The sequence below is a fragment of the Varanus komodoensis genome, unplaced genomic scaffold (genome assembly GCF_004798865.1).
Source record: "Varanus komodoensis strain SLA01 unplaced genomic scaffold, ASM479886v1 scaffold1, whole genome shotgun sequence".
NCBI classification, from domain to species: Eukaryota; Metazoa; Chordata; class Lepidosauria; order Squamata; family Varanidae; genus Varanus; species Varanus komodoensis.
The window spans coordinates 69,213,476-69,235,761 of NW_025335268.1; the positions used below are offsets into that span (position 1 = coordinate 69,213,476).

At 43.9% G+C, this 22,286-nt stretch overlaps 1 protein-coding gene across 16 annotated transcripts in view; it reads right to left on the reverse strand.

The window, feature by feature from the left end:
* CELF2 (CUGBP Elav-like family member 2) overlaps positions 1–22,286 on the reverse strand; it is a 543,991-nt gene that overhangs the window by 492,928 nt on the left and 28,777 nt on the right. The window lies entirely within an intron of this gene.

The window sequence follows — 22,286 nt, forward strand, 5'->3', positions numbered from 1 at the left end:
AAGACACACAGAAATGTCAAAGGGAATATATTTATTTTTGTTAAGTTATTAAAACCTAAATCTAGACCCCTTGTAAAGGATGTTGGACTCAAAATGTATGCCAAATAAACATTCAGGCTCCCGGATGTTTAGTCTATGAATGAGTTTTAACTAAGGTGTATTATAATTCTTTTATGAATATTTGTTGCTGCTAACTCCATTTCATCTCAAATGCCCACATCTTCCCAGTGCCAAGAGACTAGGATAGTGGTGAACAACCACTTGGTTTTATTTCAAAAGTAACAAGAGTGAAAACAAAGCAAAACAAGGTGAAACATAGAAACAGAGCGAGTCAGAAGGGACCTCCCGGGCCATCTAGTCTGACCCCCAGCTCCAGCCGGCTCCGCTCACGACATGCCCACCCTGTGCATGTCTAGCCTATATTTGAAACAAAACACCCTTTGAGAGCCTGCTGGGAGAATACAAGCCAAAGAACTTTTACAATGTATTCAGACCTACAGGAAATACATGTGATCGTAGGCAGCCTATGAAGGGACTGTAAAGATGCTCTTATAACTTATCAGTTCCATAGACAGTTTGGGGAGGGTTGGGGTTCAGGTGAGGGATCACATACACCGAAATTCTACAGGGCACCCCAGTTGTGGAATTGGCTCCCCGATTGGTGCCTTCTTTGTACACATTTTGGCTCCAGGTGAAGCCTTTTTTTTAAAATTTTGTGTCTTATAGTTTTAATTCAAATTTTTAATTCTAATTTTAGGCTGGTATTTTAATTTATGAATTTTAAAATGTTAACCGTTATTTTTATTTTCGCAACATTTTAACATTTAATTGGTTTTATCATTGATTTTATCATTAATGGTCAGATGCGGTGTGTTGTTTATTGGTAAGTTGTTTTGTTTTTTTGTAAGCCGTGCAGAGAGTTTAGTATTGGACGGCATATAAAAACTTTAAATAAATAAATAAATGTAAATATAAGATCTGGCCATTGTATGAGGTCAATAGGCTTGGTACTCCGGCTAATGGTATACATATTTTATTTATTGAAATTGATGTTCTATTTATTGAATTTGCTAACGTTGCTGGATTATTATGTTTTGCCCGATTGTCTTTTAATTGCTGCAAACCCTCCGGAGAGCCATGTGGCTTATTGTAATGGACTACAAAAGCTTGAAATAAATAAATAAATGTACAACAGGGTAAAACAATAAGACTGAACATAATATGGTAAAATGAACCTTCAGGGTGGGCAAACATTCACATGTCTGAGGTGTGTCCCAAAGGAAGAACTTTCAGGACAGGGGCGTGAAGCATGTCTGAAGTGTAATTACATGGGAAGCAAGACTCGTAACATGGATTCCTGATGAGAGCAGGAATCCCACCTTACATCTAAAGGTGTTCTTATAGTGTCAGGCTTTTAGCAGCCATATTATGGCTGAACTCTTGCTCCTTTTTTCCTGACACAAGCAAGCAGTCCAGTCCCTTGTAGGATGGCCACTTATATAATATCTCCCCCGAAAAAATAAAAATACAAAGCAGGGCAAAGCAGAGCACACCTACCCTGCTTCTTCAGTTCTGCAACTCCTGCCAAAAGGGTTCCACACCTCTGTCCTGGTGTGATGGGCACAGCTGGGGTTCCGTGTGCCCATTCTTAGCTCATGGACCATCTTGGCTTTGCACACCAGGAAAAGGGTGTTTGGAGCAAGCCATGGTTTCCTGCTGCACTCAAATGCCCAGCCAGGCAGAAAGAAGCTACAACAATGGCTCAGCCATTTCTTTATCATGTCCTGGAGCTATAGCTAGGCTTGCTGATGCACAGAAATCTCAGCCAAAGGGCCATTTCTGACTCCATGGCATGCAAAATCTGGCTCAGCCTACTAGTCAGATGGTCATGTGGTTCCCTTGGCAATACAGTTCCTGCACTGCCTGCTCCATCCTCTCACTACGCAACCCAGCAACCCCTGGAAGGCACGTCTGCTTCTGTACAACATTATACCTAGGACCCGGAGTTTCTACCTCCTTGCCTTCCCCCGATTTCTCCCCATTTCAGAGAGTAAGACACGTCCATCAGCCAATGAGGGCAAAGAGAGTGGATGATGTGTAGGTGGCCAGGTCAGTGGGTCGTAGAGATGAGATGGCTAGACCAGACCCTCCTGTTATTGCGGGACTCCATGGTGTTTCCTCACCCACAACGGTGAAATGGACCTCCCAGGTCTAGACAGCATGAGAAAACACTGTTGGAACTCTCCACAGTTTCTGGAAAAGCAGCATGAAACACTGTGACCAAACTCTGATCATGCAGGAGAAGGGCAGCCGTAAGAATCGCCATGGTGGTGATCCACAAGATGTGCGAGCCCAGCCGAGCCCTGGAAATATTGTCAGAACTTGGTGAGCAGAACATGAGTGCGCTCTCTCTCTCTCTCTCTCTCTCTCTCTCTCTCTCTCTCTCTTTCACACACACACACACACACACACGCACACAAGCCAGATGGTTGCCGGAGGTGATTCCAAAACATTCCATGAAGCCAGCTTGCCACTCACACACCTGCTGTGCAAGCACAGTTCTGCGTCTCCACACGAGACTCACAAGCTTTGCACAAAGAACAGCAGGTTTTGCTCACTTGGTGCAAAGACGCTGCCAGCATCTGCGAGTGCTCAGGTGTTTTCCTCAGCTTGTCTCACTTCCTAGCCAGGGCTGCACACAGGAAAGTATCTGGTGCGATCGAGGGAGCCAGATTCCACCTCGATCTTCAGATCCCTAAGTGTTGGCCTATGCCGCATGACACTCACAACCAGACACACACATCCCCAAGGTCTCTCCTCAGCTGATCTAATCCGATCACCTAAGGGAAAGGAAACTTGCACTCCCATTGTGGGACATTGGGTAAGGTGATACAAATTCCAGCTTTTATTCACACAGAATGCAGAACACCAGCACAAATAAAACAGAACTCCTATTTTCTTTGTGAAAGAGACCCTCACAATTAATTCCAGCATTACCGACAGAATTACTTCATGCACCACAATTTTTCTTAAACATTAGATGCTTATTCCAATTCTGATATGAAGCACTTTTTTAAAAAGTTGCCGCTCTTATTACTCCAGAACAGCTTAATTAATAAACATTGATTGTGCTCATTGACTGCTGCAAATTTTATTAAATATTAATAACATTTTGTATATTTTATGTGTCTCATGAAAGTTTGATACCTCTGCCCTGCAGCTGCGGTGCATTTTATGTAAGCCTGCAAACAGGAGCATCTGTGACTCTGCTAACACACCACGGAGTGCATCCATAAATAAAATCAAACTCATTTAGGGCCATGCAATCAAATGTACACAAATATGTACATGCATTAACAGTATCACAACAAATTCGATCCAAGTATAACCATTCCAGAGAGAAGCAATTCCCACTGGAAATTAACTAGATTGTGTAATGTGTCTGGTGTGTGCATGCGTGTTGCATATTTTCTTGGCTGAGATAATAAAGTGTCTCATGCCAAACTTTTGTATTTTGCAATGTTAGAAGCTGTGAACAAAATGTCCTTGGTATAAGAAACAGCAAAGAAGTTGTTAAAGTAACAAAAAGCATTCTGCTTTAGTTGATCACTCAAAGGACTAGTTTTGCCAGCCTAGGTCTGTAACTGGGTTTCTCCCGTGTATCTTAAAGTTTAAAATGTTATTTGTGAGGTGTGCATGAGAATGTGTATATACACACAGACATGCTTGTTATGTTCACATGTTTGTTTCACACGTGTGTCATGCATGCATCTTACTTGAGGTCCAGCAGAACTCAGTTTGCTTGTGCAAACATTAAAATGATCACGGGGAATCTGTTGGATTCTCTGGGCTCAGTTCCCTAGACTTTGGCCCATTTTTTTTTTCCTTTTTGCACAAACTGTTTATTTCCATGCATATTTTTCTAAACATATGCATGCATTGCACGTTTATGAGATGAATGCATTATTTTGCATTGTTGTATAATGGCCATCCAGACAGCATGATGCTTATGGGCAGCTTTTCTACAAATTGAATTTAAAAGTATCTTTTTTCATTAATTTAAGTGTACTTGTGTATTTTGGTCCAACAAATCACACTGAAAGCTTGGAAATGTGTGGATTTTGAATGCACATTGTGTCCAAGTCACGTTTGGAACAGAAGGTACAAACTGAATCCTGAACAAAAGCATACTGAAAAAAACCTCATATGTTTCCAGAAAATTCCTCCTGCCCCTTCTATAAGAACGTGACTGTTGATCTATGCCAACACAAATTGCTTTATGTAACTCTTGTAGTAGTTAACCCACTAGGCCCAACGTTTATGTCACTGAAGAAGACTGAATGGTTGAAACGCGTCTGGCAAGGAAGGTTTATCTTCAGCTTTGTATTACCATTCTCTCGCTCTCCATGTAAGGACAGCACTGTCAAACAAAATCATCTGCATTTTAAACATTTTCATTTTTCAAATACTTGATACTGTGTGTCAGAAAAGCTAACTAAAGCTTTGTTTCAAGCTGAGGAAAACTGTCCACTGCAAATTCTCGATGCAGTGGAACAGCAACATTGGATGGTTGGGATGGCGGTGGGGTGAAATTTTTGCCCAATATTCATCAGGAGGAGGATAAATTCTCCAGGAAATGCTACCTCCACCTCTTGTTTTGCTTTGTTTTTTACAGCTATCAGGAAAGGTTGAGATTGCTGCCCATGTACACAACACAGCAAGGATTTTTGATCTGGTGAGCAGGTGATCTGGTGTCCAGCAGCTTCTTAAAGGAAGAAAACCGATGTGTCCAAAATGTGGTGCTGGAGAAGAACTTCACAAATACCCCAGGCCAGTGGTGGCGAACCTTATGGCATGCATGCCAGAGCGGGCACACAGAGCTCTCTCTGTTGGCATGCGAGCCAAGTCGCCCCGGCATCGCCCCAGCAGCTGAGCATGAGATAACAGTGCACACAGGGGCCATGCGCATGCTCGGAAAGGAGTAGCGGCGCCAGGAGATGACAGCACGAGCCGCGACTCATTAGCCGTGACTCATCCGAGCTTTCACATGGCTGGTCAATGGCTGCCAAGGTGTGATTATATATATATATACACATACATACATACATACATACATATATATATATAAAATTTGCTTGGACTGGATGTGAGGTGTTTTTTCTAACCTAATACCTCAGTATTCAGGTTTGATTGCAGTGTTGGCACTTCAGGATGAATAAGTGGGTTTTGGGTTGCAGTTTGGGCACTCAGTCTCTAAAAGGTTTGCCATCACTGCCCTAGGCCAACAGAAAGACGAACAGCTGGGTCGCAGATGCAGGAACCATGCAAGAACTTTCCCCAGGCGAAGAAATGACAAAACTGAGGTTGTCCCACCTTGGGAGGTGAGACTCCCTGGAGAAGACTATCATGTCAGAGAAAGGGAAATAGAGCTAATGGGAATGATTGCAAATCACATCTGGAAGTGAAAAACTGGTCTTCAACTCTGTGGAACCCATGTGACTGAGAAAAAAACAAGGCCCATGGTAAAATTTGCAGGTCTGATTCATAGAAATACTAATTGCTTACATCTATTACAGGTTTCCTGAAGATATCTTGGGCCTTCTGGATTGTGGGATCTCATCGTTGTATCTTTCTGACCAAAGAAGTTCACACATCTCTGTTCTTTGGATAGTAAACCGAATGTTTATTATTTCCCTAGCCTTTTTTCTTACTTAAGCACTTGAAGTTCTGTTACATCCTGCCCTTTCCCTAGTTTTGTATTTTTCTTGGTGCTTTTAATTTTGATGTCTGCTGATCTTTGTTAAATCGTCTTTGTGATGTGAGATACCAGTCTTTAAATGTGGGAAATAAGGGGCAAAATGAAGGCAGCAATTTAGAAAGAAGGAATGACAAGAAATTGAAACTGATGTTGACGGGGGAAAAAAGGCAATTGGAACATAGGAAAAAACCTGTCTTTTTTTTTTTTTTTTTTTTTTTTTGCTTTGGTTTTTTTTCTTCCCTAAGACTGGGGAGGTGTGAGAGAAATCTTTTTGCAACTAGATATGATTCATTATGCTATCTCTCCCGTTTCTATAGAAATATGGGGGAAATATATTGCTTCCTACTGCTTGAGAGCTGGAGGGGAACCATTTTTTATATAACAAGCAACAGACTGCAGAGTATGTGCACATTTCCTTCTTAAGACCTAGCTAGGAGCTTCAGAAAACATTTTCGGTCAGCCATCCAGACTTCCAACTCTAGAGAGCAAACAGGGCCAGCATAACCACCTTCAGCACTTGGCCTGTGAGTAAATTAAATTGGCATCTTGGCCATGTTGCCCAGAAGAGATTATTCAATTATTTACAGGGCAATAACAGGATTGGTGCAAGCTGGGGCAGCTGCTATACAACTTACTGAAGAGAGGGAAAGATGGACTCAGGCAACCAAGATATATTAAAAAGAAGAAGAAGAAAAGACTGGTCACCAACTCTGAGAATAGTCCTTCAGGGCTCCCCCGATCTCCCTACTAAGTTGGCAAAGGATAATGAATCTCTCTCTTTCCTGACAACTTGAAAAGTTCATCTCCAGCCCCTGAAGATGCTGCCCAATTCAACCGCCACAGAGAACTCTGAAAAGTTACGCTCAACAGAAAGTTTCTGCTGTTCTTATTGAGCGACCCGGTGCTTTCCAGGCTCTGGTCCCAGCAGGGGAATCCTGACCTTCCTTCCACACACACCGCAGCCAGAGTGAGTGGTGGCGAGGCGGAAAATCAACACCGACCTGCTGGTTTCCTCTCCAAGGTGGGAGCAGTCCAAGGGGGGATCCTGTGGAGGCCAGGATCCGACGTTTCCTGAGTCTTTTGCATTTCCTCTGGATCTGGAGCACCCCAGCAAGATGGCCAAAAATGGTCACTCGGAAAAAATGCCGAGGTGGAGCAGAGAAAGATGGCCTGCACTGCCTCTCTGCCCAGGGCAACTGCCTTCCTCTGAGCCAAAGATCATTCAGATGGAACGGTGCCCATAGATTCAGACCAAGTATTTTCTCCCATTCACCGTGGGGCCTGTGGGACAAGAATGTAAGCAGGCAGCACATTCACACAGGGATCCATGGCACCCTGCCCTGTCGTGCTGGGATGCATATGGTGGGATCTGAATTATGCCAGGCTGTTGCTGCTGGCCCCCTCCCAGTAACAGGAGAAGAACTGCTCAGTATGGGAGAGCCCAACCCTTGTCTGACGGCAACTTGCTTATGCCATTCTCCACTTCCTGCTCTCAATCTTATCCCCACAACGACAACCCTGTGAGGTAGGTTTAGCTGAGAGTCTGACTGACCTGAAGCCACCCAGTTGGCTGAGCAGGGACTAGAATCCAGGTCGGCTGAGTCCCAGTCCTGCGCTCTTAACCACCATACTGGCTGTCGATTCATATGACAGGAACAAACCAGGACCTTTCCTGCCCTTTGGTACGCCATCCTCCCCATCTGTCAGAAAGGCCCAAGTAACTTGTGGATTTATGGAGAGAAAGAGTGGTAAATAAGCCCAGTTTGCAATAATATGTCTGATTACTGATCATGGAGTCAGCCTCAGACTTCTATTTCCTAGCTTTCTGGAGTGTAAGCTGGTGTAGATAGCTTTAACTCTAGTCTTAAACCTGCAGGGGCTTTAAATTTTTGGGGGGGTGCACTATCACTGCATACATATTCATTTTTTTATGCTGTCCAAGGGACGTCCCTCTGTGCTGGGGTGAAATTAGTTCTCACTGGGAATGATAAAAGATATCTTGTGTGGAAAAACACATTAATGGATTGGACACGGAAGATAAAAAGGAAAGAAAACTCCCAACTGTTAGATTTGAATTTAGTATCTTTGAAATAGAACTGCTTTATCTACTAGACTACATGGTATTTGGTTAACAGCCAAATGGGTTTACAGGTGTAAAAGCGAGTTACTGGCAGACTCTCATTTTTCTTCCTTCCTGGAATGTCGATGAAACTCTCTCTCCCTGGTTCACAGCAAGAGCTGCATGCATGAAAAACCACATGCAAATCCAATTTATTTCCCTGTGCACCCCTCACTTCTTGAATGAACACATAGAAAGGAGATGATTAAGAAAGCAAAAAACAAACCAACGCAAAGCAAAACCCTCAGCCCCTTTAAGCTATGCTTTAAAATCAAAAGAGGTGGACGCAACGCTGAATGCCAAGTCTCCGTTGCTGACACGTCACTGCCCCAGAGAACCTCACACTATGCCAGAAGAAGGAAGTCGAAGCAAGTAAGACTTTCTGAAATACATGCAGGTGCATGGAATTAGGTTAGGCTGATGGTCCAGCTACCTGGATGAACATTAGTTCTCCAAGGACATAAGGGAAAGGCTTTCTGAATCTTGTATTCTGAAAGAAAGGCTTCCGTTTCACTTCTGCTTTGGTGGAATTCACAAAAAAGTCCTCCATATTTGGCACAAAAAGAACCTGAGATTTGAAAAGTCCCAACGAGGTTGAAACTGAAGTGGGGGTTGTCTTAAAAATTTGTGTGTGAATTTCTGGGCAATTTGGCCCAATAGCCACACAGCTGACCTCTCTGGGCATGCCAATCACACGGCAGCCGTTTACTAGGTAGTCCAAACCTAGCAAGGGTTGGTTTCTTCTGTGCTGAATGAACTAATCCAGAGCCCTAAAACGCTTAATTGGGTTGAAGTGCTTTGTTAATCATTCCATTAACCCACCCTCCCGAGGTTCAGGTGACATAATAAGCCACATTAGAAAGAATAATAAAAGAAATAGCTTGCTATCATCTTCATGGCCCACAAACTGAAAGAGGATCTCCCCCGCCACCATAATTTTTAGTGGTATTGCCTACCATTTTCCCCTCTGCTCAAAATCTGTGAAGGGCAGCTGGTGAATTCCATCCAAACCTTTTTCCAGTCCCTGACATTTTGGGTGTTATTGTTACTGTTTTCAAAACTCTTTAGGCATGCGGCCAGGATTTGGGAATAGCAATCTTTGTAAGGATGTGAGACACTGGAAAACTTATTCTATCTGAGACTGACACATTACTGACCTGATGGTCAAAGGGGGACCGTGTCCTGGACAATGTGGTTCAGCTTCCATGAAATTGCTCACAATTATTTGCAAACTCTGGAGCCGAGAGCTGTGTGTATCTAGCTCAATTTGCACAAAATGTGACTTGTTAGATTCAGATCACTCTTGTTATTGCTCTAATATTTCATATAAGTTAGAGGGAAGCCTCATCCCTTCACTTGCATATGTACATTGTCTCGGGGCCACCTTAATTTTCAGACAGTTGATTGCAGGTTTGTGCAAAAGCTGGGCTTCCACTGCACAATTTGTGCAAATCTGTGGCATGGACGTTCAAAGTTCATGCAAACTTCCTTGGTTTTGTCTTTTGTTTGAAATGAACATTGCATCCTGCTTTTAAAAATGGAAGTCTACAAACTGGTTTGGCTCAAGTCAGATAGAGTCAGCACAAATACACAGTGGCAAGGACAGATTATGCAAGGCTGAGTAGAGAAAAATAGCAAATTTTCACCCCACTATCAGATTGTGTACACATCCCTACATCTTTCCTAAGTATTTTTAAATGCAGGTTCTCCAAGTCCATTATGCAGTTGTCTGTGTGCCTTTACCCCTCTGTCTCTGGGCTGCTTTGGTAGGTAATACCCATTTTAAAACGAAATAGAATTGTTTTAAAACAAAGTATTTGATTCCCTGGCTCTGTACTGATTAGGGATGGCTGAATCTACCAATCTTGGTCGCACTGAGATACATTTTTATACATCAAGACCATGCTGTTCCATTTCCTAGGAGCTTACAATTAAAAACAACAACCCATAAGCAGACAGAATTTAAATAAATAATACATTCCCCCCAGTAACTTTAACATTGACAAACTGCACTTCCAACACTGGTGGGCATTTTCTCAAATGTATGCCATTTGTACGCATTTTCTCCTAAAATGTTGATTTTGTGTAAATTTTTGAGATACCCTGCACTGGAGAGCTGACAAAAATGCAGAACAGAGCACCCTCTCATCTTGCTGAAGGGCTGGGGGCATGGGAACTGGGAAAACCCATTAAGAAAAAACCATGAATGGAACTTATTTCTTACCCGTCTCTGCTACGGAATGGCAAGGGAAGTCCATAATAGGAGCACTTAATGACATTACAACCCTGAAATCGTTCTGAAAATAAGTCAATGCTCTTGCAACTAAACTTTCAGGGAAGATTTTAGAAGGAACGGCAGATAACTCACACAGTTCCACTCTCAGCTAAAGCCCTCCTGATTTCTAGTTTAGCAAGCACAAAGATCAGGGCCTCTTATTAAAATGACTCTTGGCAAGCACATGGACAGCAGGAATTGGATTAATCCAGATACACAAAGAGAATTAAGCACCAGTGTTTGATTTTGTCAGAACGGCTCACATTCCACATGCAACGAGCCTCATGTTCAGGAACGATGCTGTTCCCATCCAGCCCTTTTAAGATCCCATTCGGTTCATGTTGCAACTTTCACTTTCCATAAATGATGCTGGCCTGCAATTAACGTTAACTACCTCTGGCCTTAATCTGGCAGATACAGGATGTACATGGGGTAGAGCTTTAAAAGAAAGGAAAACACTGATGTATTTCCTATTTAGCTAGAAAAATAGCCAAAGCAAATGCACTGTAAAGCATTGTAAAGGTTATTCTTTGAAGCAGACGCTTCAGATGATAGATTGGAACTTATAGGATGCTTCCATAGGTTAGCAAGGGGTTAGTAACAGTGGCAAGCTGTCTGTGTGGACATTCTCAGCTAGCAATGCCGGCTGAGTATTTCCGCCAGCTTCCTCCCTAGATTTAATTTTTCTTTGCTGAATTTGTTAACAGACCAGAACTCAGCTTAGTGGAACCCAGGATTCTTCTGAAGGCATATTTGCAAAATTTTGCAAAACATTTAAAACTCCTGTTCAGACTTGTTCCATTGTCACTGACTGCTGTTAAAAATCATACCATGCCGGCAGTGTTTCTATATCCGTAAAAGGTAAGGCTTCGTTTGCATTTGTTTTATTAATGCCACCTCTGTTTTTTTAAGACATACTCTCCTCCCACCTCCAAAAAAATCACAAATGGGGTGTGCACGTGTGCATTTATGGGGTCACAAATACATAATCTGGTGCTGACATTCTCAGCTCCTCCTGGAATTCAAAGGGAACCAAACTCAGAAATGTCGGAACAGTCCTGGAGTTGAACTGAGGGCATCTCCTCGTCCCTTGTCCTAAATATTTGGCAGGAATTCCTCAGAGAAGCTGTTAACTTCCTCGGCTGTTCATCATTGTTAAGAAAAGCAGAGATAAGTGGCAGGTCTCAGACTGTGTGTGGCAGATTTGGGGAGAGATGTGAGTGTGTAAAGGGGTGGGGGAAGCAACGGGGCAGGGATAATGGCTCATGTAAGCAGTCTTTCTGGTAGGTTTTTTCTTCTTCTGGCAAGCACTGCCCTGGTTTCCTCTTTCCCACACCCTCTACCAAGCTAAGCTCTTGGCAAACAGCCAAGATGCCTGCAATCTTACTGCATAAAAATTAACCTGTGCTTTTAAACCCAACGCCAGGAGAACTAATGTGGAGAAAGCCCTGAGAATTCTCTTTCTTTCTTTCTTTCTTTCTTTCTTTCTTTAATGGATCTCTGGCCCATTTTTTTTCCTGGTAAAAACCCTCCTAAAACAATAAATCTTATTTTAAGGTATAACATCAATGAGCATCCCATATACCCAATAATTAATTAAAATCCATCCATTTATTTATTGAATGCAGCAAGCAAGGTAGCAGCAGAAGATGAAAATGCTGTGAAAAGGACAGTACATTAAAATTATGTCAGGGCACTGTTGAAGTGCCGTCTTTTTCTATACCAGCATCTTTGTGGGGGTCCCATCTCTCCTGCTGGCCTATAGCATCCCTTTCCAAAGTTGCCGGAAGTTGCCAAAAAAAAAAAAAAAGAAAGAAAAAAGAAAAAGAGGGAGAAGAAAAGAGTTGTAATGGAGTAAAACAGTCTTGAAACCTGGGGCAAATCCACTGCCTATAAAATCATCCAAAAAAAGCCTTTCCCAGATTCATTGCCTGTAATGAAGTGGGCTACCTTTGGAATCTGCCATTTTAATTCATTTCTAAATATTTATTAGATTTATATCCCACCTTTTGCCCACTGTGGGACTCGAGGTGGTTTCCAGGTGGTTTCCAGGTGGTCTCCCCTCCAAGTTCAGGCCAGTCCCAGACCTGCTTAGCTTCAACATGGCGGATGCTTCATGTGCCTTCAGACCATGCAAGGCTGGCCTGGTGTGAAGGGTAGGATGACTGGGAATGGCTGCTACCCAGGAAGGACCCACTGACAAGACTGGTATGACTCCATGCTGGAGCACACAACCTCAGCTTCAGAAAACCTATCAGCCACAGTAGCCCCGTGGTATTCCAGCTGTGTTCCCCAGAAGCCCAGGGTCCCATCAGAATCTTCCAGGGGTTTGCTCCGATAATTTCAGCGGAATTGTAAGATCTTCCTTCCTTCACTTCATTTAAAGGAGAGGAGTCAGTGACAATGTAAAGTCTTCATCTTAATTCAGAAACTTTACACATGCACCTTTAAAACAGATTTTAACTGGGGTTTTAGTATATTAATGGTTGGATGCTCTGGGGTTTGTTTTATTCTACTTATCTATTGTAAGCCGTCCCGAGACGTTTGTAGGGGACAAGATAGAAAAGCTTTTAATACATAAATAAATACATAAATAAATACATAAATAAATCAGATTAATTCATTTTAAAGTGGTTTCATTCACATAGACTTAGATTGGAAGGAATGGTAGGGATTAAAGTGGATGCAGAACCAGACATGTGCTTGCAACTGCCAACAAAATACCAAATTTTAATTTTTTTATGGCAAAAAGCAAGCACATCCAAGTCATTAAAAGGAAGTACATTTTTTTCACATTATTCATTAGTGATGTTATACTAAAATTTGGTATGTATTGAGTAAATTTAACATTATTTACTTACTAAGTAATAAATGGGTTTTAATGCATTTATAAATAGTTTCTGTTTACACTGTATAAAATGTGCTGTTGCAACATTAATGGTAACATTTTGTTCAGATAAAATGCATTACATGAAACATTTATTAATGGATTCTGCACTGATTTTTCACACTGAGACTGGATCCTTGGGTATTTCAAGTTTGAGGTGCTGCATGAAATCTCATATATTCTCATTGACATGGAGGAATCAGTATCCTGGGCTACTTTTCACTTTGGACAACTTTTCAAACCATCTTTTTAATTTTTTTTAGTTTTTATGAACAATCTCCTGATTCGCATGGAATGACTGAAAATAATAGCGAACCCTGAAATTGCCTGCAGATCTGCTGTTTATAGCAGGCTCAACCACTGCTGCTTATCCCAGAAATAATCTTAATTTGAACCATTCTCCCTGTGGGAAAATAACAAAAGACTCTTTAGCCAATAAAATAAATAAATAGTCATGTTGACTCAAAGAAACCTTTCCCACCTTGGCAGTGACTGATAAACAGTACACGGAATAATCCTTAATTTTCACTCACTTTCGCATGCTAGGCTACAGATATTAAATAAATCACAGCTGAGACATTAAACATACAAACAGATGTGCTTAAAATTATCCTCACCCCCCGCAAAAGTAGACCTTCACGACTTTACTGTTTTCAAGCAATAGAAGTAGCTGAAGAAAAAAAAAAAGGGGGGGGGGAGGAAAAATCACATAAAAAGCTTTTATTCATGATGTGCTTGTTTAAAAGGGCCATGAGGGAAGGAAATGAAATTTGCTCAAAAGGGATTTAATCTGTACAGATATGCACAATATGGGACGGGAAATTGCAATCTGCACTTATCTGATGAACCTACACGCATCAAGGCCAGAGGGTGAAGACACTGATAAAGTTTGTGCTGCCTATCTTGAACAACTCTGTGCTAGCCCCTTTGAATATATATTCTGGGCTAGAAACCCCAGGGATGTCCAGAAAAGACACGTTAAAGGCGCAGTTCTAGCTGACAGTTAAGTCCATTTGTGTGGTTTAGCTATTCTGAAAACTTGCTGAGGGCCCAGCAAGGACCTTCTACCATGGCCTGGTATTTTATTATTTCAGTCTTTATTTATTTGATCCCTAACCCACCCTGTTAGCCATATGGCTCTCTGGGCAGGTTACAACAAAATACAAAATAAAATACAGAATAGAATAAAATACAGGATAAAATATAATATCAAACAACAATTACAAATAAAAAGCATTAAAACCAATATAAGATGCACAGAACTAATGATATACCCAGAGTTAAAATGCTGCTTAAATAATGTTAATAAACCACCGTCAAATGTGTAAAGAAGATGCCAGGCAAACCACTCTGGGGAACTCGTTCCAGATTCAGGGTGCCACTGCAGAAAAGGCCCTTCTTCGTCTGTACAACCTGCTTTTCCCTCTCACCTGGACAAAAATGGTAGTCAGAAGTCCCACTAGAAAGGCCCTGGAAAACCTGGAGCCCACACAGCAAATATACCACCAGAACCACCACATTATCAACCTCATATATGTGTCCCAATAGGAACAATACAGAAAGCTCACATTCATATTTAAATATATCTAATAGAAACTGCCAGAGGTTTCCCTAGAAGCAGAACTGACTAAGATGCGACTGTCTTACTCTGGACACACCATGAGAAGTCAAAACCTCCTGGAGAAGGCAATCTTGCTAGGGCAGAAGAAGAAGAAAGCAAGGCAGGAGAAGAAAAGGAAGACCCAAAATGGGGTGAGTGGAATCCATCAAGTAAGCCACGGCCTCGAATTTAGAACAGCAAAGCTGCAATGTCCCTTCTGGAGGGCTTTCTTTCAAAGGGTTTCCATGACTTGAAGGCACATAACAACCACTACAGAAACTGACCAACTCATATTAAAAGCTCTGTTAAAATATATGCATGTTCAAGACCTTATTCACCCTTTCACAGTCCGGAAGACAGGAGGATATAAAAGCAGCAGACACGGACAGCTCTCAGTCTTTTTCTCATCATGACGAATGGCTATCGACCAGCCGGGTGGTCCTATGCACATCTCTTCAGCTGTAAGCACCTTGGAGTTCAATAAGACTTACTTTCAGGTATGTGTATACAGGATTGTACTCTAAGCCGTTCAATAAAATCTCATCTTGGTCGAACTCTATATTTGCCTTCTATCTTTTGTGTTTATGAAATAATAAATAATTTCCAGATTGCCAAATCCCCAAACATACCTCTCTGATATTGAATATTATAGGTTAAAGGCAGCAGAAGAAAGAGCTATGCTCCTTTTACATTTTCCTGCAGAGATGGGACTGGCACGCATGCGGTGCGGAAGGGACTTCTCCAGTCCTGCTTTCAAGCACTTTGGACCCCGTGCTTGCAAGAGCCCCAGCTCTGCCTTTCCTGGGAGCTGCGCAGAGCCCTGGTCTTGGGAGGCAGCTTGGGAGGAGCAGTGTCCCGCCTGCTACTGCCTTCTCCAACCTCCACTGGATGACCTGAAAGCACCTGCTGGAAGATTTATTTATATATCATTTTTAAAAATTCTATATCGTCTTATATTTTTTATATCTTGGCCATCAGCTGCAGCAGGCTGGCCATCATCTGGACCACCAGACCAGACACAAGTTGCCCTCAGTGGAGCCCGGCCACAAAGGACAGGATGATGATGATGATGATGATGAAGAAGATGAAGAAGATGACATTTCTTTATTGCCCATTGCTGAAGCTCTCTGGGAGGTGCACATTTTAAGACTCCCATCCAGGTTTCAACCAGGCCTGACTCTGCTTAGCTTTCAAGATGAGGAAAGTTCAAGCACTTCAGGCTATCTGGAAGCTACTTATATAGACCACATGCAATCTTGTCTGCCCAAGTCTTGTGATACTTGGGGTGGCTGCAAGTTCTATGGGGCAAGGCAGTGGCTGGTGGCTTCAGGCAGGACAGTGGTGTTAGGTTAGACCTACTCTGGGTGGTCCTATCACTCCCTGGCAAATAGATGGGGAAGAAATGGAGGTAGTGACAGATTTTATTTTCTTGGGCTCCAAGATCACTACAGATGGGGACTGCAGCCAAGAAGTTTAAAGACGCTTGCTCCTTTGGAAAATCTGGACAGCATACTAAAAAGCATAGACATCACCCTGCCAACAAAAGTTTGTATAGTCAAAGCTGTGGTTTTCCTACTTCTAATGTATGGCTGTGAGAGTTGGACCATAAGAAAGGCTGAGCGCCAAAGAATTGATGCTTTTGAATTGTTGGAGAAGACTCCTGAGAGTCTCTTGGACTGCAAAGAGATCAAATCAGTTGATCCTAAAGAAAATCAACCTTTACTGCTCTTTAGAAGGTCAGGTACTAAAGCTGAAGCTCAAATACTTTGGCCACTTAATGAGAAGGAAGGACTCCCTGGAGAAGAGCCTCATGCTGGGAACGATGGAAGGCAAGAGGAGAAGGGGATGGAAGAGGTTGAGGTGGCTGGATGGGGTCACTGGAGAGATGGGGGTGGGGTTGGGTGGACTCCAGGGGATGATGGAGGACAGGAGAACCCGGAGGAATATTGTCCATTGGGTCTCAGAGAGTCGGGCATGACTTCGCAACTGAACACCAACAGCTCTGGGTGGTGGGGAGCGGGAATGGGGCTGCCATTGCACATGCTTTTGTGTTCTCAGAATATGGGCCCCATCTGAGATTTGCAGAGAGTGGTGTAGCGATGGCACAGAATAGCACAGCAGGTGGGAAGATCCTGGCGATGCGGGAGGAGCAGCGACTCTGACTGCGGCATCCCTCTCTGGGCCTAGTTCCAAGCTGTGAAGGGTTTCCGTACCCGCCTCATTCCACAGAAAGGGACTGGTTGATTGCTAAACAGGACAGTATGGTCCGCATGAAGGGGAGCAAGGATATAACACACACTCAGGTTCCCGTTGTCCATTTACCATAACAAGCAAGTCTTGTTTAATTTGACGTTAGTAGGGGAAACTTCTACATCACTTCTCTGAACAAATGAGGGCAAGTTTTTATCAGACATGGATCAGAAGGAAGCAGGACTGGAGAGCAGCCTTTTCCCTCTGGCACCAGTCTCTCCTAAAGGAAAGGGCTCTTATCTCTGATCAGCAGCTGATCGGATATCCACGGGACAAACATTTCCCTCCGTGGCAGAAGGGTGGGCCAGGATGAAAACTGCACACAGCATTCTTTTTGCTGCATTCTCAGCTTTCCATGCATGTTTTCCTGCACGCGCCACTTTCCTCTGGAGGATGAGAAGGTTCGGCAGGCCCAAGAGACCCGAGTCGCATACCAAGAAGTAAGTAGGATTATCTCTGCCCAATCAAGCTCTTGCAGACTGGCTGCTCGTTAATGTGCCCAGTCAGCTGTGGATCCTTCTAAGGGGGGGAAAAGGCTTGAAAGACGAAAACAGAATCAAGCAATGCATTCCCCCACCCGCGCCTTGATCTTTCTGCAGAACACAGCAAATGAAACACTGAATCGTTTAAGGCTCTCAAAGAGGAGAAAAAAGAAATGGCTTAAAAACAAGAACTGGACAAATTCAAGGAGGGGAAGCTTTCCCGTGGCAGTTGGCCAAGAGAAAAAATGGAGACTCGTGCACAGACGAGGCCTGGACCAGGGATGCAGGAGATCCGGATTCTAGCCCCTGTTCACCCATGAAACTCACTGGATGACTCTGAGCCAAGCTCTTGATCTCAGCCCAGGTTACCCCACTGGGTTGTTGCTGGCAAGATGAAATGCATTGGGGGAACCCTACAGAGGCCTCCTTGGGTTTCTTGCAAAGGGGAAAAACAGGCGGGGTGTGACTATCACATGTTTCGGTTAAGCAGGGAACAGCTCCTGCATGTGTGGCTTCGCCGTGGGTTTCCAGTCGTCTGAAGCCACTGCAGGCATCAGGAGACAGGGGTGGGGTTCTGGTCTATCCATATGCAGTAGCCTTGCAACAAGGCAGCGAACAGTTGCCGGGCTGTAGATCGCCCCAAGGCCAATGAGGACTATAACCTTGGCCTACAGTCCAGCCTCTCACGTGCAACTCCTTTGCATGATCCTACGGTGCTGTGCAGCTGCCGAGGAACATGGCGCTTCTCCAGCCAGTGACCTCCTGCCTGGTGTAGCTGCTGGACCACTGGGCAAGGGTGGCTTTGGAGCAGCGGCTGGGCTCCTTGGGCTCAGGCTGAGACCAAGCGTCGGGAGGCAGCCCAGATGACTCATGAGCTACCCAACCAATCCTCCGACCTGGAGGGCGGGCTTATGACACTCTGGACTGGTCCGACAGGGCCCATGTTTTTGGCCAACATCCTCTTCATCACCTTGAATTTATATGTGGTCGTTTCTCCTCTTGCAAGGAACCCAAGGTGGCTTCTGTAGTTCTCATGCTATTTTGATCCTCACAGCAATGATCCTGTGAAGTAGGTCAGGCTGAGAACCTGTGACTCACCCAAAGCCACCTCGTGAGCTTCATGCAGTAGCTGAGTAGATTGCAGGCATCCCAGGTCCCCAGTCCAGGACCTTCCCATGCATGCACCAAATTCCCTGGATCAGAGCACTGAGAGAAGCATTAGCCCTGCTGGTAAGAGGAGTTAAGCGGACTTCCTGCTGTTACACAGAAGTAACTTGAAACGGGAAGCATCTTAATTTTCACTCTTAGTACAATTGCAAAGGTTTTTTATTTGTTAGCGTACATAATCCAGTACAGCCCCCTGACACATTTTGAAAGCATTCCACTACCAGTGCAGAGGAGGAGGTGGCAGAGAGATTCGGCACCTCTGTGTTAAATGATGAATCACCAAGAAACATATGCAAACCCTCCAGTCCTCCTTCGCAATAGGGTCTGGCACATCATTCTCAGGAAATAATTCCATAGTACGAGCATTTCTGACATTTGGAAAGATAAAGTGATCTTTTGGAATGCTCACGGCACTATTTAACAGAAATCACAGCTTGCGCAGATTAAGACAAGAGTAATAAAAAGTCATTTTTAAGATACACCCCAAATTATTTGAAATAAGGATTCCATGAAAATGATTTTAAGGTGGGGGGAGCCACAGATGTGGAGAGTTTCACAAGGAAAATATATACACAGATGGACAAAAAAATGCTCCATGGTTGCTCAGAATAGAAACGAGGGCTTAAAAGTTGTTCCATGCACCAGCAATCTCTCTCTTCCCTGACGGCTTTCAGTAGTCACTTCAATCTGGGGACAGAGTATAGAGGGAGTGGATGGGAACAGCATCCATTTATAGATGCCCAAGAAAAGTTCTCAGGTTTACGTTCTGCTCTGAGAACATTAACGGGAGGGGTGGGGGGAGTTAAGAAAATGGGAATTGCTGCTGGAAGTCTGTTCTCCTGCTCAAAACCATCAAGCCAAACAAGGTTGCTTTCCACTCTTCATTGCCATGCATCTTGAATTCTTTCCACCCACACTATCAATGTCTAACGATAAATATTTAGCTGTGTAGGCACATCGCTCATGAGAAGTTACAATGGTACCACCTCGGGATGTGCGGATCAACAAAGGCAGGCTTGCCAAAATTCTCTGAATTCTGCCTTCACGTTTGATCAGACTTGACCTTGCACCTGATTGGGAGTGTTTCGCTCTTCCTATGAAAATCTGAGCTGGCTGCATTTGGTCCAACAAATGCATGGAGTTCAGGCATCTTTGGAATGTGTACATTCTTTTCTCGGTGATGAAAGCGACTTGCGTCACGGGGGTTGACAATGGCTGTGCTTCAAAGAGAGCTCTCCTTTTTCCATATGGTAGCCCAGATTCTGGAAAAGGATTTTACAGTGGAAACTGCTGGTGATAGGGAACACATCCTCCCAAGCAAGGAGGGAAAGGGAGATATCGAAGCAAGACCCACTGACAATCCAGTCAGGGTCTGGCTAGGATTTGGCTTAGGGCCTGGTCACCTGAAGGAGCATCTCCCTCCATAGGTGCCTGCCCTCCCCTTAAGATCTGGGGCAGAGGCCCTTCTCCAGGAGCCCTCCCTGAAAAAGATCAGGAGGGTGACTACCCAGAGAAGGGCCTTCTCTGCGGTGGTGCCCCAATTGTGGAATTTTCTCCCCAGAGAGGTTCACTAGGCCAACCCCTTTTTCTCTTCCCAATGTTTTAGGACCTGACTGTTTTAATTGGAGGTTCATTACTAGCTAAATTTTAGGATGCTGTGTTTTAAATTTATTTTTTATTTTTTTAAATTCTGTATTGTTAAACCGTCCCAAGATGGTCTACAAATGGTTTCAATAAATAAATAAATTTGGGGATGAAAGAGGGCAAAATGGTCTCACCCACAATTTGTATCTTGGCAATAGGGAAGCAAGCAGTCTGGGGATGAGCTACAGCTCTCTTGCTTCAAAGAGGTGTTTTCCCTCCTCCCCACAAATACCCAATTCTGAGAAGAGTAAATGGAAGTTTCTGCATCCGCCAGAACCTCACAGAGAATTGGGTACATTGGCAAATGATGTACAGTGGTGATCAATCAGGAAAAAGAGGCATTTCATAGAAACATAGAAACAGAGTGAGTGAGAAGGGATCTCCCAGGCTATCTAGTCTGACCCCTGGCTCCAGCCGGCTCTGCTCACAACATGCCCACCATGTGCATGTCCAGACTATCCTTGAACACCCTCACCGATGGGGCCTCAGCCACCCCCCGTGGAAGCCCATTCCACACCCTCGGGGTCCCAACTGTCAGGAAATACTTCCTGGCATCCAAACTGGACCTTGGTTCCCTGAGCTTGCTCCGTTGGAGCGCATCCTGCCTTTCTCTGCAGGGGAGAACAGGTCTCTACCCACCTCCATGTGACACCCCCTCACATACCTGTATGTCACCAACATATCCCCTCTGAGTCTCCTCTTCCCCAGGCTGAAGAGTCCCAGTTCCCTCAGTCTCGCCTCATACGGCATCCCTGCAAACCGGCCACCAACCTTGTGGCCCTACACTGCACTGACTCCAACCTGGCTATATCCTTCCTGTAATGAGGGGCCCAAAACTGAACACAATACTCCAGTTGTGGGCGCACCAGAGTCGTGTAGAGTGGCAGTAATACCACTCTCTATCTAGAAGCCACACTTCTGGCTATGCAACCAAGGGTGGCGTTCGCCCTCTTGACCACTGCATCACATGGCTGACTCATGTTTAGCCTGCACTCAACCAGCACCCCAAGGTCCCTTTCACAAGTGCTGCTCCCCAGCCACTTATCCCCTAACCTGTACTTATGGCACTTATTTCCAGATCTTTTCGAGAGCTGCAGATCAGGGTGTGAAAGTGGAAGAAGGCACCCTTTGTACCAGTCCTATTAAGATCTCCATTTCGTACCACCTAAACTTAGCACTCTTCTATTTTATCAGTGAAGCCACCTACAAACATTTTGTCCCAAACTTGAAAAAAATGTGGAAGAGTCATGATGCATCACATAAAGTTACCAGGAAAATGGGGGGTCCCATTGGCTACACCCCTGAGTTACATTAGCTCTATATCCATTTTATACCCTAGTTTAGTTAGTCCCCAAGAAAGCAGAAACACTATTGCCTGGACCTAGTTACATGATGAAGTCCCTTTTGGTGATACTTGCAAAATTCCTAGCATAATTTATCCCTGGAGTACAGTTTGAGTGACCTACAAGAGAGTCTTATGAATGTTCACGCCAAAGGCAGAGCCACAGTTTTAATACTCCGCACTCCTAGGTAAGCATGTTTGGAGGTGATGCTTTGTTTCTGCTACTGAATGGCTGTATTAAGAACCCTACTTTTTTAGCTGTTAATTTCCAGACTGATTTAGACATGCCTTGTTTCAATCTCTTTCATCAGCTTGTTCCCTCTTCTCAAAGCACATGAAGGTCATTGGGGCAGCCCTCTCTCCCATGCCCCAGACAATTTTCCAAGAATGGGCAGTACAGAAGGACCCTCGGCCACGAGCTGGAACAACCCAGAATCACTTGCAGCCCACACAGCTGCTGCCATGCTTTCTGGCTGATCCTATCAACTTGGATCGGCAAATTCTTTTTGAACATAAAAGGCATAACAGTCTCTTAAGTTCTTTTAAAAATTCTAGTTAAATAGGTTTAGGATCTTTCCTGAACAATCAGCATGAAAAGAGGGACACATGTGAAATGGGCACGGACTGGTGTAAGTCCGGGTCCTTCCATTCCTAGTGCAAATACATGTCTGGATTCAAGCCATGACACAAGATTGTGTGGTGTGTTTTTAGAAATTGCAGCTGCTTGGAGATATCCTATTGCGCCTGATGGAACAACGAATG